We start from the raw sequence: 13,166 nt of genomic DNA, 5'->3' as shown, positions 1-13,166 counted from the left end.
CAGTTGGCGGCTAGTTAACTAGTCAACTATTAACTATTTATAAAAATAAAAGAGAAGGTAAAGAAGGTTTTATAAAGTGTAGTTACTGTACGTTCCGTAGTATCAGTGTGTTGGATGTGTACCTTTAAGGGGCGTCATCTAGTGCGTGCCGTCAGGAGCTGAAGTTGGGTTGGCTGGTTAGTTCAGTGTGAGCATCTGCGTCTACACAGCTCCCTGCGAGAGTTCTCATTTTGTATTTGTTTGGCTGTTTGTCCCGTTCAAGTGCTCTCCTTGCCCACATGTGAGGGCATTACAAACCTTAATGGCTCCGTTTTTTTTTTACAGTTCACTCTGCAGCTTATTCGTAACAAAAATTTTGTCTAAAAAAAAAAAAGTGACTATTGGTAACTTGAAATAGTCTAGCTACCAACTGAGTTGCGGATGTTATTAGTCGAGGTACCACTGTATAATAATTTAATTGAAAAATAAACAAATCTGTTAGGTGTAAAAATGTTGTATATACATCCAAAATGTAAAGAAGCTGCTGTGCACACTTTAGCTTGAATGACAACAATCTATCGAGTCTGTTACCTGTACATTGCGAGGGTGTTTCTAACGTACCATTTCTTCTGTGTTGGTCAACATACGTATTTTTCAATTGTTTTTAGGTTTGGGTTCTTAAATTGCTATCCCTGTGCAAAAAATAAAAACTAAAATCCACAGAAAAACATTCATTTGGTCTCCCAAAATCACTTAGGTCTGGGTTCTGGCCAGGCCAATACAACATTAGAATTTTCTTTTTCTTCTCCCAGTGCAGTTACAGTTACGGTCAAGTTATGTTAGTGCATGCGTTACAGTGGAGGGTTTAGACTCCACTGGAAAAAAAAAGTGTTTTTGCCGTTGCTGTGCGAACGTTTTTGCGGCGTCATGATGTCTGACTCACTCTGGTGTCTCTGCACACATCACTCACCATGTAAAATCAGTAATATCATGTTTTCCGCAAGGACATTTTCTGAGGATCTGGGTTTGAATCTCAGCTTCGACCTTCCTGTGTGGAAGTTGAACGGGGAGTAAGAGCATTATTTCATCTATCTCTGAGATCCTTGCTTCCTTGACCAAGTCAGTGGCCTGATCTAAACCCTATAGAACATGTTTCTCACTTAAGTGAGCGGCAAGTCCATTTGATGAGTTTTTAGATGACTTTTGGCGAGAAGCGGGATACACCCTGGACTGGTCACCAGCCAATCACAGTGCAGACAAGCAAGCATTCACCACCCATATTCACACATATGGACAATTTGAAGTCTTTAATTAACCAAAGATTAGCTGACATTTGAACCCAAACTTCAGAATCTAGAGGCAGCCATGCTAACCACTCCCCACCGTGCTGCCCCAATTGAGCATTTTTTCCAGTTAAATAAAATCTGTAAGAGAATGCACGTTTTGGGGATATCCTTTGGTTGTTGTCCAAGTAGGTCAAGCTTGGGGGCCGAATATTGAAGTATATTGGACATCAACCCCCTCCCATGAAGATGATGATGATGATCACCAAACAAAACAATCACGTCCATCTTTAATATCAAATTGCTTCGCTTGTGCACATTACACAAACTTGTGATGCTCATTAGGATGAAAACAAAATACTGTTCTGTGTGGAAGCTCACGCAGCAAATAATTACTTTCCGCCCCCGTCCCCCTCCACCCCGTCACTGCACCGACTCGACTCGTAACCCTCCCCACTCTGTGACCTTAGTTCCGTCTGTGCACCTTCACGCTGATTGTTCACGAATACATCTGGTTGTACTTAGAGCCGCTGGCGTGCACTAAAGGCTGCTCCGCTGTGACCTCACCTGCGTTAGATGCTACAAGTTATCCCATGCGGCGCTACACCAGATAGCCACACCACCCCCACCCTCGGCGCCCCCCCTAGAGGTCAGTGTAGTGGCAAGCATTTAATCTCCGCAAATTCCTAACAGAGACGCTGGGGTTGCAGGTGTTTTGAGTTTGGACGTGAATAAAGGGAGCGAGGCACCTGGCTTCAATCAGCTTGTGTTAGAGCGGAGTCGCAGAACTTGTAACGAGCTTGTAAGCACCATGGAGTCAATGATGCTTTTTGTGATTTGTTTTTTTGTGTGTGTGTCAAATACGGATGTAAGATAAATATGGTGAAAGGATGTGCTCGAGGCACCTGTACAAGTCACACATTATTATGAAGGGGAAGCGAAGCAAGCTAAATGCAGGCTCGGGCTCAAGCTTGTCAGTACATTATCCATCCATCAGTTTTCTGTACTGCTTAACCTGTTCAGGTTCGTGGGGAGCTAGGGCATATCCCAGCTGACTACCAGCAAAAGGTAGACTACACCCTGAACTGGTCGGCAGTCATTTTGACAGATTTTGACACTCTCATATTCACAACGTCACTGAGTGGCGGGCTGAACGAGCCCACGTTGCCTGCACCGAAGACAAGCGTTTGTGCCACTACACCATCAGTGCTCGTCAGTTCAATCCCTCAAAAATGAAGTCTACGCCATTGTACACAATGTACAGTGGGCCCTCGCATATTTGCGGTTCACTAGTCACAAAATTCATTGAAAACATTTCTGAAATACCATAAGATGCCAAAAGATGGCGCCAAAAGCAGTCCAATCGGAAAGTAATACATTGGTGTCAAGGAACTATGTTGAAGTGATTCATCTTGACTTAGAGACAAGCTTTAAATGTCATGGAGGAGCTAAGTTTAGCCTGTGTGTTTGGTGGACATTACGGAGTCTTTGCCGCAGTGCATGTACATACATGTGTAAATCCTCCCCGAGCTTGCGTGAGTTTTCTCCGGGTACTCCAGCTTCCCCCCACATTCCCAAAAGAGTATTTGGTCATATGTAAATAATGTGTCTGCAGTAAACGTACAGTTTGCTTGGGGTGACGCTATGATCTGCCACCATTGTTGATGTACTGGCGGATGCCTACACTGAAAACTGTTTTCACCGATTTGAGTTGCTTTTTAAAACGTCTAATATCAAATGATTTCAAATGTTAGTGTTTCTTCAGGTCCAAACTGCCAACATGTGGTATCTGCTTTCAAATGACGATGTTGTATAGTTCACACACCCAAAGCTAGCTAATCACTGTGATGTTACGGTTCACATCTCATTTTGACCCGGCTCATAAATTCAGTGGAGAGCCTCTAAAGTCTCTTGACGTTGAAAACAAAACAATCACGCCGACAAAAACTCAAGAAAGAGACAAATTTCCAAATCTGAGACGCGAGCAAGCACAGGAAATTGGGATTGGTTGATTTTAAAATCATTGTGCTTTCCCCTCTTGCCTTCATCACTGTGACACTCTGAGGAAATCCAGCAGAGTCAGAGACCTTTCGCTTACATCCTGCATGCACAACAAACCATCTGAACTTTTAATTCTTCTTCCACTTGCTACCACTAACGCTATTCCTAACCAAACCCTTAATTCTACCCCTAATCCTACTCTTAACCCTACTCCTAAACCTAACCATACCTCTAATCCTAACCATAAACATAACCCCTGACCCCAACCCTAATGCTAACCGTAAATCTAATCACCAGCTCTAACCACTAACCCAAACCTTATGCATATTAGGGGTTGAACAACAAAATATTTTTTGTAGTTGACTACAATGTGATGCCGAGAAGGAAAGTTGACTCTTTGACTAATCGACTAATCGGTTAAGCCCCTAAACCCTAATGATCTTTTTAACGAATGTATGCATTAACACCCTTATAGGTGACAACGCATCAACTACACTTTGTAGGTAACACCTCTTGTTCTAAATAAAAGTGCTTCTACCTTGATGGCGTGGAGGTGCGGGTTTTCACAGGATGTATGCTAAAATCATCTCACCTCATCAACGGTACTCGGGATTGTGCAAACGGCTTAAATAATTTACAGCCACAGTCGTTGTCGGTCTTTTAATGATTAATGTTTGGTCATGTGAGACCAAGTGGGCGCTTCATGTCGTCTGCTGATAGTTAGTCAATATTCCGACCCCGTTAATGGCCATCAATACTTCCTGAAAGCACACAAAAGTGACTTATGAGTGTGTCCTTTTAAGAACATGTGTGAATAAACCTGTTGCATAGTCAGCCTTACTTTAGTGTTCATTTCTTGAGGTTTTGTAGCTGTGTTATATAGCTAAATAACACAATGTCTTTGTTTATGTCATGGTCTGTGTTTTGGTTTGGGTTGTGTTTAGTTTTGTTCCATGTTTTCCTGTGTTCCATGTTTGTCGTGTGCTCATTAGGTTGTTGTGTCCACCTGTTCTCGTCTACTTTGTGTCGACCAATCAGATATGCTCGTCCAGCGGCCGCCAGTGTACAGATATGAAACACTCATCAGGCCCTCTAATATGAGGTATGACTTGATGTGGTTTGCTGCAACTTTATTTTTGACATTGGTAGAAATGAATGAGCTGCAACACTTGAAACTATGAAAAACTACAACACCAAATAACTTTTTTTTTTTCTGAAAAAGTTTTTCTGAAAAAAAAAAAAAAGTTATTTTCTGGGAAAAAAAAAAAAAGACTACATAGTTTCAAGTGTTGCAGCTCATTCATTTCTACCAATGTCAAAAATAAAGTTGCAGCAAACCACATCAAGTCATACCTCATGTTAGAGGGCCTGATGAGTGTTTCATATCTGTACACTGGCGGCCGCTGGACGAGCATATCTGATTGGTCGACACAAAGTAGACGAGAACAGGTGGACACAACAACCTAATGAGCACACGACAAACATGGAACACAGGAAAACATGGAACAAAACTAAACACAACCCAAACCAAAACACAGACCATGACAGTAGGGTGACGCCATGTTCTTCCCGCTGGGTCCTGTTCTGGTCGGTTCATTCTGTCACGTACGTGGTTAGGGCGAAGGCGAGGAATGCAAGGCAAGAACACGGTGGACCCAATTGCAGGGAAGCAGGGAGGCAAGGCAGGAGTGCGGGAATCTCAAAATAATAATATTTAATCACAATGATAAAAACAACTGGCGACTATGACATGGCAAGACATGTGACAACGACAGTTGTTTTTATCATTGTGATTAAATATTATTATTTTGAGATTCCCGCACTCCTGCCTTGCCTCCCTGCTTCCCTGCAATTGGGTCCACCGTGTTCTTGCCTTGCGTTCCTCGCCTTCGCCCTAACCACGTACGTGACAGATTATGCTTGTATTCTTCTAGCAGTGTGTTTCTTTTTAGTTTTCAGAGGATAGAAAGGGCGTGAATACAAGGAAACAAGCCCGTAAATCAAGGGCGGGGAACCTTTTTCCTGTTAGAGGCTTTGGTAAATGTATGAAGGAATCAGACTCAATAAATGTTTGTTGTTATGTATTATCAATAGTTCCTCTGAGGTGCTTTATACCAGGGGTTCTCAGACTTTTCAGGCCATCCATGGGACCCTCTCATAATCCTAATGCCAAATTAACATAGCTACCATGGGTATAAATGGTACAGGATTTTCACCTGTTTTCTAGAAAATGTTATGAATACAAATTCCTTCTTTTTTTTGAGAAAAAAAGTTGTAATATGGATAACATTGTGTTTTTTCAAGAAAAACATTTGTAGTCTTTACATGAATAAAGACATATTTTGCTGGGATAAAAACCTGTAATCAGATGAAAATAAAGTCATATTTTTCCAAGATAAAGTCACAACATAATGTCTTAGGTGACTTTCGCATTTACAACTTTATTCTTGTGATATTATGCAATTACAAATGGAAAAGATGCCTATATTATCAAAAATAGGACTATATTCTTGAAAAAATATAACTTAAAAAAAAAGACTATTCATGCAAGGATGTGAGATTTATGTTATGATACAATATGTCACTATTATACACTATCAGAGCTTTTAATTTGGTCAAGGCTAAAGTAGAGAGGAGTCATTGGTTTATTATGTTTGTTTTATTGGCACACTGTTCCCCATATGTAGGTATGCACTTTTAAAGAATAATACAACATAATAATTCATTGCAAAATATTGCTCTGACCCCCAAGCTATGGCTATATTTCAGCTAACTACTACTTCATACAATAAATGGACTTGCATCACAACCGCCACATGTGGAGGAACTGAAACTTGAAGATTGTGGTTTCACTTCAGTCGTTACAACTGGCAGTCGTCAACAAAATTTGTTCAGTAGGTGTATAGGTACGAAGATGATTGTGGTGGAGCGCTGCCTCTTTTCCTCTTCAGTAAACAAGTCCAACTGCTGCCAACAAACAAGACATACACTTTATTTTATTTCACCAGGTTTAAAAAGTACTCCAAAAAGAGGCGTTGGACCTAAAGTGCGCTCATGGACAAAACACACTTCTAAACCAATTATTGAATTAGGGGCTAATCTACACTACTAGAACCCCTTTTTGTACAGTTTTGTACTTCCAAGTTTATGAGCACAGGTGTGATTCTCAAACTAGCATTCTGTGGTGGCATCAGAGAAAAAAAAATCTGAGAAAAAGTAAAGTACATTCCTTCAGCTGGTCTCACGAGATTTGACTGACCGGGACATTTGAACTCAGAGTTGTTTGACTGTCAGGGCTTTAGAGGTTCCACTGCAGTGTATAAAAGATTGTCAAGGCTTGACAGAGACCATCAGACATGGTTTATTGTTGTTGGACAGGGTTGAGTTCACAAAGGTGAATACGGGGTGCAAACATTGATGATGTCATTTTTTTAGACATAGAAAAATCTGCAGTCAACTGTCGTATGAAATGTTTGTGTCATTGACAGATATATTATGTCAGCATGTGGCGATGATTTGATCACTGGCTGTGCAATCAAGGCAGCATGTAAAAGTCACATGATGCCCCACCAGCCCAAGACAGGAAAAGTGTACATCCTGCAAACATGTATGCAGGCAGGAAGTTGAACTATATTTCTCGGAAAAAGCTCCGTTTTTTCAGATTCGCCTGCAAGATTGTCAAACCACAGCAGATGCCCGCGTAACCTGATTTCATACCTTGCTGATTGGAACCATGACACATTCTAACGCCAATAACGTGTTTTGTAACATCAGTTGAAGGAGGTTGGGGACGGGTTAGGCTTTGGAATACGGTTAGGAACAGCGTTAGAGGGGTTTTTCGGATAGTGATTCTCAAACTCGTGGTACGAGTACCACGGGCTCTCTAGTGGTACGCGAAACAAAATTCGCATTTAAATCATGCAGTACCCTTAAACATATTAAAATAAGGATTGTAGCTATGCACGCAACCTGTTTTAAAAAATATAATCCAGTACATATTTTTTTTCTTTTTATGCAAATTAAATTAAGTACATTTGTAATTATAGTTCATTCATATTTAACTTTTAAGTGCAGTAAAATAAATGCAAAACTACTTGTTTTTTTACAATGTTCATTTAACATTTATGTGCAATTCATTTTAACTTAACCTTTATGTAGTTTTTTTTCTCTTCCTATATTTAAGTGCAGTCTTAATGTTCACACTGTGCAGTCGCTTACATTAATAAATTATATATTGTACATAAATACTTTTTAGGAATACAACATCTCCCTCATTTTTTAGAGTTAAGGGGAGTTTTAGGTTAGGTTAGTTTGGTTTTAGTTTGGAATAGAGTTAGGTGTTAAGATTGGGTCAGGCCTAGGACTACTCCGATGGTTTTTGGGATAGGTTTATTGGTTAGGAGTAGGAGGGTTAAGTGTTTGGTTAGGAGTGTTAGGTTTAGTAATAGTTTTAGGGTTAGGGAAGAGTTGGGGCCTAAGTGTTCGGAGTTTGGTTAAAATTGGGGTTCGCGTTGGATTAGGAGTAGGGTTAGGTTTAGATTTTGGAGTAGGATAGGTCTTGGTAGTAGAAGTAGGGTAAAGTTGGTTTTAGAAGTAGGATTACGGGGGTTAAGTGTTAGAATAGGGTTCGTGGAAGCGGCTATGTTTAGGGTTGGGTTTGGAGTAAGGTGAGGAATAAGGGACTATGGTTAGTGTCAGGGTTAGGAGTATGATTAGAGCTCGGGGTTAGGTTTAATATTTTCCTTTAAATAAAACTAGTTGGCACATTCCTTTGTTGTGTATAAAGACTGGCTTTTCATCGTATCCGTTTGACTAAGTGACTCAGATGCGGTTTTGGTTTAATTGAGTCATTTTCTATGCCGATCATCCTGTTCAGGATCGTAGGGAGTTGGAGCCTATCCCTGCTGACTTTAGGGGGAAAGGCAGACACACCCGGGACTGGTTGCCACTCAATCACAGGGCACACCAGTATATTGACAGACACATTCACACTGTCACCGAGTGGGAACTGAACACCTGCGAGTCAACCACTACACTATCAATGACTACTGACTGACACTTGGCCACCATTAATCCCTGTTATTATCTCCGTGAAGTGTTTGCTTGAAGAACCTAATCTTCATCTAAGTGGCCTCTGAGCCCAAAAGCAAACACAGACTCGCACAAGACCTTCAGTGCTAATCCATTCAACAACAACACACACACACCCACCCACACACACACACACACACGCACCCACACACACACACACACACACTTTGGTTGGGAAAGCGATACCCCTCAAAGCAAGCTTCAGACAAGCAAAACACCCGTGAAGGTGCGACATCACGTTGTGTGAGCTTCCATCGGTTTTAACCTTCACAGCAAGGTCATGCCACACACAGGCAGACTCACGCTGAACCCATAAGGTTCCAATGTGGACCCAGAGCTTTTATGTCGGGCCCCTTGAACTCAACTGGATCAACTCCATAGTGAAAGACTCTTTTTAAATTCAGTCAAAAGTCGAACGCAATTTGCTCAGATTATGAACATTTTTCCCCGTAGGAAACAATGCAGGGGCACATACTGAATATAACAAACAAGAATTCACAATCACATTCACAACTATGGGCATTTTAGAGTCTTTAATTAACCTAAGATGACTTTTTGGTGAGAGAAGTGGGATACATTCAGGACTGGTCATCAGTCAATTACAAAACAGACACAGATAAAAAAATTCACGTTCACTTGGACGCTCTTGTGAGGCACGCCGAAGTTTCTCCAGGTTCGCCCTGCTTTATAGGCTGGGTGAGGTTGACTTGCATTTAACTGAGTGGTGGTGGTGGGCTCGTAAAGTGCAGCGCGGTGGGAGGTCATTCAATTCTCGCAGTTGGTTCCAGTGTTCGTGTTTGAACCGCACCTTTTATTCTCGCTTTTAATTTAGTGCAGAAGAAATGCGGAGAATTGAGACAGACTGGGCGGAACGCATAAGTGGCATATGCACATAAACATGTTTGCACACAACATCGTGGAGTGACCACGTCAAGTCAGTGTCGAAATGTAATTCTAATCGTCGTCCCCACGTAATCTAAAATCATCTACTCCAACACTACAATATGTGATAAGATTCTACAATTTGATTGGTCGGTGAGACTGTTCTAAACCTTCCCAGTATCAAAATGGAAATTACAACAGCAAGAAATGAGGTGGACATGGCACAAACAAGTTACATAGCTAACACTAACCCTAACCCTAACCCTAACCCCAACCCCAACCCTAACCCTAACCCTAATACTCCAACATGTGGTAGGCTTAATCTTAGAGACAGTTTCGGTGCTTTGGTAGGTTCTGCTTTTTTGGTAAGCAACGGCGTTGCAGCCCGCAACATAAACATGGACGTACACACAACATTGTGGAGCGACCACATTGCGTGAAAAACTACAAGTAGGTCATTTGTTGCGAAAAACATCTCCATCTTCTTTAATATTACAAAATCCAGAACGACTCATCTCAGAGAATATTTTGCATTCTTTGGTGCTGCTGTTTTGGTTAGTAACCCAGTACCTTACTGGAACATAAACACAGAAACGTGAGAGTCAACTGGAATGGAATAAGACATACTATAATAAAATACAACATGATAGGTGTCTCTCTAGGTGCTGCTGTTTTGGTTAGCAACAGAGTTCTAATGGACTTGACAGTTGGTGAATTTCCCAGTACATCAGAGTCTACCAGAACACTAATTGTGCCTAAATACTTGCTCCCCAATGTAGGGTTCTCTTAAATATTACAGCATGAGAGACCGTTTATGTGCTTCGGGAGGTGCTGCTGTTTTGGTTAACAATAGTTAACTCTTCGCTTTGTTTGAGGAAAAATGATATTTAAGAGCACACACTACCTGAACTTTCTGATGCATGTGTGTGTGTGTGTGTGTGTGTGTGTGTGTGTGTGTGTGTGTGTGCGTGCTTCATCTGTGCATCAGGTCTGTCCAACCATCCACACACACCCCACACCCGCCTTCCCCCCACTCTCCCAGGCCAACAGCAGGCCAGAGCCATCCATCAAAGTGATATCATGGCAGGGGCTGCGTCTGCCTGGGGCAACGTGTTCACATTAACCTTTGTGACAGGAGAAGAGAAAAACAAAAGCTGTATGTGAAAAGGAGAGAACTTTAGTGAAGTTGTTATGTATGTCACTGGCTACTTTTTTGTCATGATGTTGTCATGTTAGCGGTTCACATCATCAGTTTAAACATGGACGTTTTGTAAATGGAAAGGTTTGGACACTTTGTCAATGGATTTATGTGTAGGCTTTATACAGGCACTGTTCTAAGTACCGAGCTGTATCAGGGCCTCACTGGAAGGGGAAAAATGTTGTAAATTAAGTACGTAAAGTTGTAGTGTTAGGGGATAAAGGAGCTAGAGATCAATAACTCTTGTAGTATTGCAACTTTTTTTCTCACAAAATTAGTAGTATAATAAATTCAATTGAATTTGTTTCCCCCCTCAAATCATCACGTCATTCTACTTTGTCCTCACTAAAGCATGAGTTTATTATTGAGATATTCTCACAATTTTCTCATAAATTACCGTATTTTACTCATAATTAATAAGAATGAAAATTAAACACAACCCTTCATCAATCTCAATCAGTCTCAGGGGGCCGCCATTTTGGCCAATATCACCCTCTGCTGGTGACCAAAATTAATGTTACAACTACCCTCATGAGCATTGTGTAAAACATGTTAGTAGACTCTCTGTGTATGCTGCCTGTTGATGACATGGTGGTTAGAACATGAACTGGATTTTTTATTGTTATTTTTGTTGCTTTCCCAACATTTACATATGTTTTTGGAAATAGTATTTTACGTTATAAAATTGCCATTATTATCATGATTTGATAGTTAGATGGAAGACATCATCTGGTTCCACTTGTGGGTCTTTGTCCCCAAAAAAAAAGAAAGCATAAATGATAGTTTAACATCACCTCATTAACTAAAATCTGGTTCCCTTGGTGATGTTTAATGATAGAACGGGACTTATAGTGTAAGATGTAAGTGATACAAAGCCTACTATTTGCAATGAGAGCCTCATTATTATTGTGTCTGTTGTATGTAGTCATTACACAGCTTTGATGGTGTGAGCTTATATTCTCCCTTTTTCCCCCACAACAAACTTGCAGTGTTGTAAGAAGTGTGAGTTTAGCCACTTCGCTTGCTGCAAATCTTCATGTGTGTTGCTTATTGATTCTGTCAGGAAGGGCATCGAGTGACCCTGGGGTGTGTGTGTGTGTGTGTGTGTGTGTATTTTTAGTTTAAGGCCCCCACCCCACACACACGCACACAAATCTCCCACCCCCAGCCCCGATGATTTCAGCTCCTCTGTGTACGTTGAAAGTATCGCCATCAGCCTATTTAACAGCAGTCGTTATGAAAAGGGGAATTTTGGGTGGGGGGGTTGGGGTACAAAACTCTGGGATGGGATGGAGTGTTTAGGCTGCTGCTGCTGATGTCATGCGTGGGTTTTAGCCGGTCGCATGTTTTGTCCTCCAGTGGAGGGAATACATCTGGAAGTTGCACAAAGTGGAATGTGACACCAACGCTCAATGAACGAGGGAGGGAAAAGATGAAAGCATGGATGGACAGAGATAAATGGGAGGAATAGCAGGAAAATGGATGATAGTCCTCAGGGGGGGGAGAAGGTGGATGGTCCTGTGATTGAAGGTGAAAAAATTAGGTAATACATTCTAACAACAGCACAAGTTTACAAGAGAGGTCCTAATTTTTGTAGTATTTTTTTTTCTGGTAATATTGCAACTTTTTACTACTACAAATACTAATCTAATTTCATTCTCGCTATATTCCAACTCTATTCTCGTAAAATTCCACCTTCATTCATTTAATGTTATGATGTTATTGTTGTAAAATCACCACCTTTTTCTTATAGATTATCAATTTTTTCCCTCTTACTATGACAACATAATTTGCATCATATTCTGACTTTACTATTATAAAATTTCACTTTTTGTTTCAATTTTATTCTCAATAAAATTCTCACTTTATTCTAGTAAAATTCTGACAGTGTTCTCGTAATATTAAAAACAAATTTCCGACTTGATTCTCATAAATTACTATTTTTTTCCTTGTAATTTAGCAAATTTTCACCTAATATTACAACTTTTTTCTCATTCTATGAAAACTTGAGCCTCATAATATTCCAACTTTATTCTCATAAAATGCACCTTCTTTCTCGTATAAAGCAGATTAGTTTTCATAAAATTACTCCTTATTTATTGTAATTCTTTTGTCATTCTATGATGTTTTTCCACATAATATTTTGACTTGACAGTTGTAAATTCCACCTATATCTTCGTAATGTTATGACTTTATTCTCATAAAATTCGTACTTCTCGTAAAATTCTTCTCATAATAATATGTTATTCTCATTAAAAAAGTTATGATTTCCTGTAAAATTGCAACTTGTTTTGTCATTATGTTACACTTTTTATTGTAATATTACAACTTCATACTCACAATATTCTCTTGAAATTCCAAATTTATTCTCAAAATATTACAACTTTTTATCCAAGTATTACAACACAATCCTTGTAATTATTCTTCCAAAACTAAAAATGTATTCTAGCGAAATTATGACTTTATACTATCTTTGTAGTTATTGCTTTTCTTCAGTAGACTTACAACTTTTCCCCCCCTCACAATATTATAACTCTTTTAATTGTGATATTACAACTTTTTTTTCTCAGAATATGACAACTTTATTCACGTAAAATTATGACTTTATTCTTTGCTTTACTAAGTAACTCAAGCGACTTTTGGTCAAGTTTGCAGCAAACTTAACGACAAAACTACCGTTATCATGCCAAAGGTAAAACCCGTACAGTGAATAACATTACCATGATAGCATT

The 13,166-nt window shown here is 40.0% G+C and overlaps 1 protein-coding gene across 2 annotated transcripts in view; it reads left to right on the top strand.

The window, feature by feature from the left end:
* itga1 (integrin, alpha 1) overlaps positions 1-13,166 on the top strand; it is a 49,894-nt gene that overhangs the window by 868 nt on the left and 35,860 nt on the right. The window lies entirely within an intron of this gene.

Source organism: Phyllopteryx taeniolatus, chromosome 15, assembly GCF_024500385.1.
Source record: "Phyllopteryx taeniolatus isolate TA_2022b chromosome 15, UOR_Ptae_1.2, whole genome shotgun sequence".
NCBI classification, from domain to species: Eukaryota; Metazoa; Chordata; class Actinopteri; order Syngnathiformes; family Syngnathidae; genus Phyllopteryx; species Phyllopteryx taeniolatus.
Note: the sequence above shows the minus strand (reverse complement) of the source record. Positions and strands in the feature narration are given on the sequence as shown.